Here is a 12,709-nt window from a genome sequence, read left to right as displayed (position 1 = left end):
CATTGTGAGAATGGCCAATGGACTCCACAGACCTCAGTGTGTTTGGAGTCACACAGATGAAGAGGCAATGAAGCCTAGGATTCCTAGGGTTCAGAGAGCTCAAAGAAGCCAGCCAGAGGGCAGACGATGTCCTGATGAGTCTGCTGGTGTCTGGAGCACTGGATGCCTTCTGACCTCCCAGAGGTCAGAGTTGCTCTGTGTTTCCATCAGGTCATGACACTCACAGAAACTTCTGAAGTGGGAGATAACTGCTCCTTGTGTTCACTTCTGAGACAGCAGCACAACAGTCCCTGTCACTTTGTGCTTGTCACTACAGGGGCTGACATACCAGTGCATGAGGCTTATTTGAGCTAGATCCACCTGAATGGGTACACACACGCAAACGTGTGTGAAAGATAACTGATTTCTGTAAAACTCTTTCTCCTGACAGGATTCACAAATTGGACCTACCATAAGCATGGTTCAAGCACTCTCATATTCAAAGCAGGCACTGTTCCTGCCAATCTGCTGGTTAAATTGCTGCTGCTACTGTGGGCTGTCACCGGCTTCCCCCGGCCTTGGCAAGCGCTGTCGCTTGGAAAGCAGCAGGCAAATGTCACCGCTATCTCATGACAGGATTCCTTTAATCCTTGGCATCCCCTCACATGGTTGCTTGCTACTTAATGAGTTGCTCCTAAGCACACAGTTAAATAGAGTTGTAAAAAACTGAAAGCTCTCATTGCTTCAGCTGTTGCTTTGGCAGGATTTTTTCAGCAGTTTGCTGCCTTTGACAGTGTCTGGAACACATGCTGTTCTCCAGAAACGACTGAGGCCAGCCTTAAACTGCAAATGTCGTAAATGCAGATCCTGAATGCAGGCTTCATGCAGCCATTTCAGCTTTTTCCAAGAACTGGGCCATGGGCAATTAGATTAAATCCATGGTAAAGTTCATTTCATCTATACATAAAACATGCAAACACACATCTGCAAAATAAATGGCATAAAATTAATTTATACCTAGTTTTCCCTCTGCAGACACTTTTGTGCTGGAGATGATGCAGTATGTAGCCGAGAAAGCAATGTCTGGGGGACAGCGGGCCTACTTTGTTAGAGAAAGAAAGCCAAGTGCAATGGAAATAAGATGAAGAAATAACAGCTTCATAGTTAGGCAATTACATGTTATGCTGGAGAGATGGATTTAACCTCTGCCATAGAGTTACTAAGTGGTACTCATCAAACATCAGAGCATGGGCCACAGCTGTGTTGTGCTTACGTGGTGCTGGTGGGAGCTAGTCCACCCTGGGGACCTGGGCCAGCTCTGCTTGCAGTCAGCTGTGGCACCTCTGAATGTCTGGTTTAATTGGCAGTTCAGATAGACTGTCCATGGACAGGTAACAATTGAACTTCTAGTCCAGGGACAATGAACAGTTTGAGTATGTATTGTCAGTATTCCCATATTTGTCCATTATCTCAGACCTCTCCTACCTCACAACCTCAGCTGCAATCCTCTGCCACCTTTAACTCCTATTTTTTACTTCCTCATGCAAAACAACAATTTAAGAGCTGTTTGTTCAACTGTCATCCACTTCCCACACCCTTTTCAAGCTCAGGCTTAGGTATCTCCTAGTCACTGCAAAATTTGTCCAAGGCTTTAGCTGTGTTCTTTAAAATCTCAAAGTCAAATAAAACATCATCCCTTTCACAAGTCAGCAGGCAGGAAAACCTCATAACATTAAGCATTTGGTTTAAATAGTAATAATACCATTAAACCATTTACCAGGATTAAGAGAAATGAAATAATTCAGATCAGAGAATTCAATTATTTGGAGACCCCGGTTCTATTTTTTCAAGCCTTCAGACTATTTAGCAATAATTTTCTTCTAAAAATAAAGAAGTCAAATTTTGCCATCCATGTTGTTAGTACCAGCTGTCCAAGAGCAAATAAATCTCTTTCCAATCTTTGGACCTTGAAAGAACAATCTATTTCAGGCAAAAATGGTTTGCTGCTTCATATTGGGCAGGCTCCCCAAATTTTCAGTTAAAATAATATCACACATTTGCTCATAAAGAACATTGAAACAGTGTTATTTACAGTATTGTTTTTGAATGCAAATGATGTCTGCAGCTGAAAGGTGGTTTCATCTCTGAATTAATTTACCCCTTTCCAGTGAACTAAAGCACTCGTGCTTTCCAGTACACCCAAATGTTTATGCAAGTCCCAGGTCTAGTTAAATGAGGTTGAGAATATTCTCAATACATGGCTGCTAACACTCAAATACTTGCTAATGGCATAACTCATAAGCAAGACAATTCCATCTTCCTGCAACCACAGCCATAGGAAGAGCAAAATTATTAGCATTCTTTTAACCTAAGTTGACCTTATTTATGCAGGAGGATGAGCCATGAACCTCATGCATACTGCCCCCCTCTACCACGTACCTGAGCTCACCATCTGGTTACTGAGTCCACTGCTCTTTGTATGCGTGACCATTACATGTATGTGCTCAACAAATCACCCTGCCCAGTCCAGGGAAAAGAGGTGTGAGATGAGGTTTCATGATTCTTTGTCCTTTGTGGCCAGTTATTGGCCACTCTCTGATCTGGGAGGCAGAGGACAAGCTGTGCCCATGTACTGCACTGCTCATGTACAGTGAGTCCAGTGTGCTGGGGAAAGCACAGCAAATAGGGGACCAAGAGCCAAGGGAATCACTCTGGTGACTGTTTACAGCCATGGGATCTAGACTGAGCTCCCTTGGCTGGGCAGGACAGCTCTTGAGGTCAAACATCTAAGCACAACAGCAGAGCTCTTATTTTGCTTATTATCTTTGTGAATCACAAACATTCACAAATGATAATAAGCAAAGATCATAAATCATAATAAGCATAAATCACAATAAGCATAAATCACAAAATCATAAATGAAAATGAATTATTTGTGTTTTTTTGTTTCCTGGTTCCTGTTAGAATCAAAACTGTGAGGACAAAATAGATGAGAGCTATGCTAGACCAGCAGATGTTTCTGGAAGGAATGGCTCTACTTTTATGCTCTTATGGTTTTCTCTGATGGGGTGAATGTTACCAGTATCACCTCTACCCCTCTGCAGTTGAAGTAGTGTAAGCCTCCAGTAAGCAGAGGATAGGAGGGTACAGCTGGGAAATTATTTCAACATTGCTAAACCTGAGAGAATAAAGATCGTATTGCAAAGGAATTGCACACATATCATCAAATCAGAAGACTAAGCAAGCACAGTTAAGAAGATGTGTAGTGCTTTTCTAATTTGTCTTTGGTATGTTTTTATTCCACACAGAGAGGTGCACAGGATGCTTTGGGAAGATGTGTGCATGAGAGAGAGTGAAACAGTGTTTCCCACTCTCACAGATGTATTCAACAATCCACTCATTCACATCCCTGTTTCTTTACCAGTTATGGTGCTGATCCTGCTTCAGAACTGTAGGCTTCCTCGCTTTCCCTTCACCTGGCTCCGGGAGACTGAGCTGTGCACCTCCTGTTCATCACACCATGGTTGCAGGAGCTTCTGTGTCCCGCACACCTGGCCTTGCTTCCTCTTTACCACGCATATGCCAAGACAAGCTCCTGCACTTCTCCTGCATTTGTCAAACCCAGGCACAACTGCATGGCGAGCATTACTGTCCCAGTGCAATGACAAGCTGACCATTAAGGAAAACCAGCATCATGACTGTCTGACTTCGGGAAAGATGCTTCTTTCCCCAAAACAAACTTCCTCAACTAAATCAGCTTTTAGATGTTGGTTTCTCTAATTTGCCCTGGATGTAGATACTTCCAGGGCACTCCAGACAACTTTCCTATGTCCCTTTGACAGCAGTTTCCAAATTTCAAAAATCAAACACTTCTAACTTTGCATACCTGACACCATTCAAATGCCCTTGAAGGAATAATGCTTCATACTGTCCTAATAGCACTGCAACATCTTTCAGTTATGTTTTTCCTCAAATTTTTGAAGAACTTGCCAGGTCAAATGTGAAATTGCCCTGTGATACAGCAAACCATACACATTTCTTCGCTCTCTGCAACACAAAAGGCATAAAAAAAAGCTATTACTTTTTGTTCTGCTGTTATACAGAAATTCTGGTATCCACCTTTTCTTTTCTCTTTTCCCCAAATATGCCTACTAATTTGGACTGTGACAGGAACTTGAGATAAGAGAACAGTGGTACTATTATCCTAGGAGAAAAATGTATCCACAAGTGTGTAAAACTGGAATGCTGATGACTCAGACAATCCAGGTGCAAGCTGACAATTTGCAAAGTAACCACCCAGGTGCTGAAGGTGTGCACTCCTGCCACCCCAGGCTACAAGCAGGGTGTTCAACAAGATAAGGAGAGAGGCAAATCCTTTGAGACAGGGTAGTGTTTCTTTGTCCTTACACAAATGACTCAGCTGCAATAACTCCCCTCCCAGGAAGCCCCAGAACGATTCATACATGGCCTGAAGATATTCATGTCTGCTGATGGGCCATAATAGAATCACCTGTGCTGACCTAACAGGCAGCTGTAACTAACATCTTGGAAAGTGTCAAACACTCCAGAAATGTCCCCTGATCCAGTGTTACGTCGTCCAGTGTAGAACTCACTGCCCCAGGGGAGGTACCGGGCGTGTTCCCACCTGGCCTAAGCCCAATAACAAACCACACTCGGACTTCACCCAACACTGGGTTTTCTTCCCTCGCTACATGGGACTTTCCTCACCACCTGGGGCTTCCACCACCACCTCAGTGGATCCGGACTGTGACCACCACTTCGACCAATGAACATCGAAATTGCAGCAGCCAAGTCTTGCCACTGGATCCAACAGGTGTCTTGTGAGTCCTTCCAGTCACCCGGGGGTCCGCAGCCCTGCTCCGACTGCCATCAGTATTGTTATTAGCATTTCTTCTTGGTAAAGAGTTATTTTTTCACTTACATCCAGGCGTATTTGGTCTCTCTCTTTGTGTTGGAGAAACCAGGGGTATTGAATCCAAGGGAGGAGACTTCTGTCCGAGGTCTCCGCCCCTCCAAATGGTCTCAGAGACACCGAGTTAGCATCCCTTTTGCCGTGCTGTAACCATGGTTCCTCAGCCACAGCTGTGCCTGCTGCTCTCCTGGCAGAGGCTTTGCTGACTCACCAGCTGATTCACACAGGCAGCAGCAGCTTTATTTTGCTTCTGAGGAATATCACTATGCCTGTGTGTGGTCCCCTGTACACCCCAGGCCACACCTATATATAGGCACTGTGTCTTCATCCCCAGCACAGGCAGCTGGGCACAGCCTCCAGAGGCTGAAGTGTGGATCTTTTTCATCCTTTGCTGAACACATGGCACCACAGGTCTGGGCCAATAGTTTAGACAGAGCACCTGAATGGATGAGATCTGTAGAGTTAACAACCTAAGAAGGATTTCTCCTTTCTGTTTTGTTGCCAATAGCTGCCTTTTCTTCTGTTCTCCCCTTCAGTGAACATGCACAGTTCCCAGGAAACCTGTACAGTTCAGGCAAAGCATCAATAACTGGACAGGCTGTTATTTAAATAAAATCACTGGCTGTAAAACATTCTAAAATAACTTACATATATTCTGGTAAAAACAACAAGAGTTTATGCTGCAAGCCTGTGCAGGCAAGTGCTGTCTTAGTTCAACTTCGTAAAATATTGATGTTATCTTAGAATTTTTTTCATACTACATCAGTCACAAAAGGAGAAGATACACCTCTCTGCCAAATGGACTGCAGTTCTTCAAACAAAAATAAAGGAACAAGAAAAAGTTACACAGTATAGAAGCAGAAAATGCGTGGTATGTGTATTTTGTTTCCATTTTATTTTCTTTTCAGTTTTTCTCTTTTGCTTTGCTCTGTTTGTAATGTTTCCACTGCCTGCAGCTCTTGTACTGTTCCTTTAAATCTTCATCTCAATTACTTTTCTCAGCTTAATAAACTACACATCTGTTCAATCAATGGAAACATTGAAAAACAATTCTTGGTCCAAAATAGGCTGAACCATAATCAAGGAGTGGCAGGATTAGGAAGTTAACCATGCCCCTTATTTTTACTTGTTTTGTTAATAGATTTAGTTTGTTGAGAGGCTCCTGTGTCTGAGCACAAGCTGACATTGATGGGCTTCAATAGCGTAACTTGACAAGACACACTAATTTGACTGCCAGCTTTTTCCCTTCAGATCTAGGTTTGTTTCTCACGCAGAGGCTGAAGGGAATATCTCTGTCTCCTCCACTCAAGAAATTTGAGGGTGGTCCTCTCAGATTACAACTACAAACTGCCCAGCAATATCAAGTGTTTGCGTGGAATTGTCCTAGGACAAAATGTTCTAGGAGGCTGCTGCAGTTCTTCTGAGTTTCTGTATATGGAGAAACAAAAAGGCTGAGAAAAACTGATATTTGTAATAAGGAAATTAAACTGCATAGAGGAAATCAAAATGGAAACATAGGTGCGTATAGGGAAAAGTCATCCAACACTATCAGCGACACATTTTTGCATTTGTTTTTAAAGGCAGTATATTGACTGGGACTGGCATTCAACACTGGTTTGAAGCAGCACCGAAAGTGGTGGCATAGAGTGATGTTGCATAAAGTATCAATAAGAAGAGGTATACAAATAATGTATAAATGAGCTATTGATATATTGAACACTGTATATTCATGTTTAGTGTCTGGAGTGTGAGCTTCTGGGTGTCAGTTCCTCATGGGGATGTCCTATGAAGCAAGGTGGTTCATCACTACAAAGTCTGTTGTTCCACCATGTCTTTAGGGGAAATCCTTCACAGCTATCTGAATACCACCAGCCTGCATAACCCTTCTACAGTCCCTAAGATTGAACTTTTATTTCAGATACTAACGATTGAATTAAAGTTCAAAGTAGATTCAATTAAAGTTTATTCAAGATACTGTCCATGGAAAGTTATTATTATAACATAGCCTCTGTCAATTATCAGTATTTAGAGAAAACACATTAAAAATGCCTTGCACTCCTGTAATTGTCTTTCATTTGATTATCTCAAAGTACTTTCTAAAGAATTACATAACCCTGACGGCATCTTGTAATGAAAGAATTGTAGTGTTTATAGTTAGGCAATCATACAGGCACTGACAAGCTAAAGCCAAAATTATCAAGCATGAGTGCCTAAATACAACAATTTGAAGCCCTGTTTATTTTAATCAGTGTTAAGCATATGTCTGTCACTGACTTTACAGAAGCCAGAAGATAACATGAAGGTTAGACAAATAAAGCTATTCTATTTAACCATATAAATCCATACATAAATGCCTGATTTCAAGCAAGACCTTTTTAGGTTTAATAGTGTCTGACTATTCGTTAGTTGCAAAGCATGTGAAAGAAATCTTACATCTCAGGGCGCTACATGGAAAGATCCCAAAGGATTTAAAAAACATGTTTCGCTGCAATTAAGCCATTTCTGGAGTGGACTGTGAGAACTGCTTCACAGCCCATAAGGACTTACACAGCAGTGGAAAAGACCAAGTGAAGAACGCTGTACTGACCTGAGTCTGCAAGGAGAATCTGGGTCAGAAGATTGTAATTACTTGACCTGCCTGAGCAATGGGAAAAATGCCACTGATGTTCAATTTGAGCTCTGAAACAATCGAGGTTTACTTTCACTTGTAATAGTGAATTTAAGCAAAAGCTTAAGTAGTAGCAAAATATACGTTGAATGTGATTATTCATACAACTCTTTAAATGTAAAATGTCTTTGTAAGATGCAAAGTAATTCAGTACAGAAACTGTATCACTCAAATGGCTAACCAACAATGAATTAATGGAGGTGTTAGATAATAAATATTCACAACAAATTGTTCACAAGATATTAATGTAGGGAAAATATTTTCCAAATAAATTCACAAATAGGCACAGTAAATTAATGTGAGAAATTCCCAAGCATTTTGAGAGCAGGAGAAAGAAAAGAATATGGTGACTAACCTATCTATCAGAAATGGCGTCTTATGTGGTGATCCAATTCTTGCAGAAAGTGTCATGGGATTAAATACAAGAGTCAGAATCCCATGTAATTGATTTAAACGGAAACGTTGGGTGGTCTAAAAGCCATTATAAAAGATAAGCTTATCTTATTTTATTTAGCTGACTAGCATCCATTAGTACCCAAGGATACTAATGTCCTATATACTGTTCTAGTGAGAGAAGAGCTGCATAGCCTGTGAGGAAGAGGTTGTTTCCTTCTGTTCTGAAAAGAGCTTAATCACTATTGCTACAGCTGAAGTAGCTTTCACAAAATAGCTGAAACAAGATGCTTTACTTTGTGAAATCCAATAGCTGGCCAGTCTAAAAGAGAACCAGCTACAGACTTCACACATAAGCAAACTACAGAAGTCTTTTGGTCTTGTAAAGGGACTTATTTGGTCGCTGTCTTACTACATTCAGAGCATAAAATAGAATATTGTGGGGCAGTACTGGTGAATTTAAACAAACTCTATTACTCCAGCATAATTTATAGCACACATTATAAATACACCCCCAACAACAAAAAAAAAAAAAGCAGAGTGATAAGTTTCCCAAGACTGTTTAGAGTATCTTTTATTCACAGAAAACTGATACCAACAAACATGGGAAAATAATGTTACTAGCAGTTGTCCATCAGCTGACATCTATAAATTTCTTAGGGTGAAAAAAATCCAGATTTGTGATAAAAAATGATGTTTTAAAAATAATAATAAAACCACTTTTCCATATATTTTCATCTGGATTGAAACCAAAAAGAAGCCTACATCTTACTATTTCAAATGTACACAGCGTCACATCTGTCACAATATCTTGCAGTATTCTTTCAATATTCTTTCAAGTATTCAATACTTGGGGTCTCATAAAGTTTTAGCTGCTAATTTAAGCAGTTCCTCTCCTTTTTTAGCTGTTACGTATCTGGAGCCCTGAGTCTGTAGCCAAAACAGTAGCGAACTTGGGTTTCTACAAATGAAGTCCATCAGGTGCCCCCATCACAATGATTTTACTCCATGAGCCTTTATCTCTTTTTCTTTGAGCAGTAATTTGTGACTAAATCCATGAGGAAATTTACTCGCACCGACAAATGGTGCGACTCTTGGGGATGGTGCTGTGCAGGGCTAAGGGCTGGACTCAGTGATCCTTGTGGGTCCCTTCAATCTCAGCATATTTTGCGATTCTGCGATTCTGTGATTTTACAGCTGGATCTAAAAACACTGGTGAAGGATTTATACGTGGCAATGGAGAATCAATTTTGTGAAATTTAAAAGCTGAGGTTGACCCAAGAAGTCTTCAAATATTTTTTAGTTATCTTCTGCACTAGAAAATTATTTCTGAATTTTGAAACAGGAGCCAGGCCTAAAAGAGTTAACTGAGATATCTTGGCCTATTAAGAAACCCCAATACCTGTTTTGCTAGAAGAACATTTTAGGAGCACTGGTTAATATTATGTTCTGTTCTGCTCACTGGACCAAAGGCCTTATTATAGAAAGAATAGGAGTAGTACACACACAGTAATAAATTAGGTAAACTAGATGTTTGAATAAGATCTAGAAGGCCCAGAGCCAGGATTTTGCAAGCTTGAAGAATTCAGGTCACCTAACTGAAGAGGTCAAATTGAGGAAGATATCCATGGCGACCACCAGAGGGATGAAGGCTTGAGGAGAAGACCCCCACAGTAGAAGACTGCGCATGTCTGGAAAGACTCCGCCCAGAGACTAGCCTACATATTAATATGTATATTAAATGATGTAACCATGTATCTAAGGTGTATAAAATAGCTTGCTTTTGCACTTTCAAGTAGAGCAAGTTTGTCCAGCGCGAGCTGGCTTGCTCCTAACATTGAATAAACAAATACCTTGCTGCTTAAAGATAAAAGTCTCTGAGCAGTTTCTCAGACCGATTTTTTCGGATTCAATTTCCATAGCAATATTTTAATGCATCTTCCTAAAATGTGTAAGATTTATAAGGTCTTTTGACTATACCCATTGCCTAAGTTTCTGCAGAACTGCTGTATACAAAAAAACCAGTTAAGTATGGAGGCTTCAAAGTCATGAGCTGCCCTGTGTGCATCTCCTGTCATAGATTCCAATTTAAATGAGCTACACACAAGACAATATGTTTCCATGAACTCATTAAAGCCCCTTAATGCAACAGTATAATATTCAAGTTACAATGGAATGCAGGTCATTTGGAATAGTTATAGATTGAGAATAGCAGAAGAAGATAAGCTCTGGAAGAGAGCTGTGTAATAGAAGCAGATGAGTTACATGCAAAAGAATATGAAGACAAGGACTAGAAAGAAAATAAAAGCTTTTGCTGTCAACTACCTTGACACAGGAGGGTAAAAAGAAACCAGGCTGACGGGACTATAAAAGGTCAAGAAAAGAAGGCAGTAAAAGCATGGCAGCAAATTCTCCATTAGCAGCAATAGCACAAATGGGAGATTGACTTGAAAATCACCGTACCTAAAGGAATGCCTTAAGGGTGAAATTTTTATTAGTAACTTCTGAACCCAGCGTATCAAACACTTTCAGGAAGGACAGAAAAAAGACATACTGACATCCCAACTTAAATAAAGTCTGCAGTGCAAAGTATAAGTTTGGAAGAAGAAAGGCTTTGGAATAGGGGCCACAAAGCCAGCTGCACTTCCACCATCCTTGCAAATTTTTTAGCATTAAGTACCCACTCGAGTTTATGAAGAGTATAACACTAGAGCTACTCTGCCTCTCTAGGCCCATTAGGGTTTCAGCAAAGTCTGAAGGGGCAACCTGGTATACTTAAGCCTTCCACTGGAGTAAAAAAGAAACTATTTATGTTGTCTTTGCAATATGGGAATATATCTGCCAGTAAGGTGCAAAGGAAGAAAAGGAAGGGAAAGGTGCCATGAGAAAATGTGTAAAAGACATCTTTCTAATTAATTACTATAATATTGAACAACTATTGCAGTGTAATGTTTTTCCTGTCAGGCACTCCTGCGTTTATTAGCACCTAGGTATACTAATTTCCTTGTACCTGACCATGTAGATCATTAACCCAGTATAGGCAAAATGCTGGATCTGTAAGAGCACTAGCTGACATTGTAGCTGGAGGTCTTTTAGTTCTATTTTGTTTCCAAAAAGTAATTGCTGAGTCTGTCTCTTGCCACATCTGTCTCTTGCCACGTGTAGAAATAAAATCTGTGGGGAAAGGTAGGGGAAAGTGCCATGCACTTGGCCAGTAGCCATCTCTGCTTCTACACAGAAGATCAGCCATAAGGCAAATCACCTACCAGGTTCCTTACATCCACTTACATTACACACACACACACACTAGACATTTGTTGAAAAATGCATTTCAAAACAGTTTCATGGGTTTAGTTCGAGGATAAACTTCATAGTAGTGTATGTTTTGGTACAATCTGGTTTTTTCCACATTTCTTCGAAATGAGATTTCAAAGGCAGAGCTGAGACATTTCTCCAAAACAGGAATAGACTACATGGCATGCTATTATTAAAAAAATACCAATCTAACAGCCTTTCATCCAGTAAAGGAATGTCTTGCAGAAAACATGTAGAAGGATGGTGGTATGTTATTATCATTCTGTCATATTAGAAAGTATGTGGCCTTTCATTGTCAAATGACAAAAATAAGAAAAATAAAAATGTAGCACACTTAAAAAATTACTGTTTCAAGGAATGCACAGGCAGTGCATGATGCCACATTGGAAAAGAAAGCTGAAGTACTAAAAGGAAATACCTCTCCTCTATGACCCAAAAACATGATGCAGAACAATTCTGTCTTTTCAGCTACACATGACTATACTTTGCTTATATTGTTATTAGATACATTTTTTTAAAATTAAATACACACCTCTCTGATTTCCAGCAGCTCTGTAAATTTAATCTAAACATTTCTTTTCCCTTCAGGTAGCATTATAAGACTATTAAAAGGTAAAAGCAGAAGTGAAATGGAGTTCTCCTTGTGATGTACCTGGCAGAAGAGACAATAGCTAACCTGCAAACAAAACACACAGTAATAAAAGGAATGAAAAAACACCAAACCAGAAAACAAAAAATATTCAAACCTCATTCAAAAGTGTTAGCTATATGCAAACCTTTTCCAAATATATGAGCAGATTCAGGGACACTGCCTGTGTACAAAGAGCCACATTCAAGAGTTGTTTTCAAACTGGCCTGTGCCTGTCAAGTGCAGCCTGTCCTATCTTCTTATTAAATCCTTTTCTAATTCTTTCCTGTGTAAGGGACCCTATTCTGTGTGCATGTGTGAGCTAAATGGCCTGTGCAGTCTTCACTAAAGAAGATTCCTATCCAACATTTAGTAAAATATAAAGGGAAACCTTTCAGCTCTTGACCAATTTATGAAATATCAAGAAATATAGACCAGGTGATCTCTTTGTGTTCTTATTCAGTGCACATTCTTTCCTCCCTCCCTTTTCAAGAGTCACTGGCACTTCAGCTATCCACATGCTGCGGCATTTAATCAATGATTCAGTACACAGCCCATGAGATATGCCACAACACTTCAACAAGCAACTTGTATCTGTCTGTGGGGACAGAGGATCTGAGTTTGTGTCAGTCTCTTCTTGTCAGTTATAATTAACCATACACCTATTTACATACATAAATATTTATACACAAAAAGAAAACTTCCCAGTGCTTTATCAGATCCCACTTTATCACAGTGGATTCTGATGGCAACGAAACACAATTTAGTTTTGTTAAAAACTCAGAGAGAATTT

The sequence above is a fragment of the Chiroxiphia lanceolata genome, chromosome 6 (assembly GCF_009829145.1).
Source record: "Chiroxiphia lanceolata isolate bChiLan1 chromosome 6, bChiLan1.pri, whole genome shotgun sequence".
Classification (NCBI taxonomy): Eukaryota; Metazoa; Chordata; class Aves; order Passeriformes; family Pipridae; genus Chiroxiphia; species Chiroxiphia lanceolata.
Note: the sequence above shows the minus strand (reverse complement) of the source record.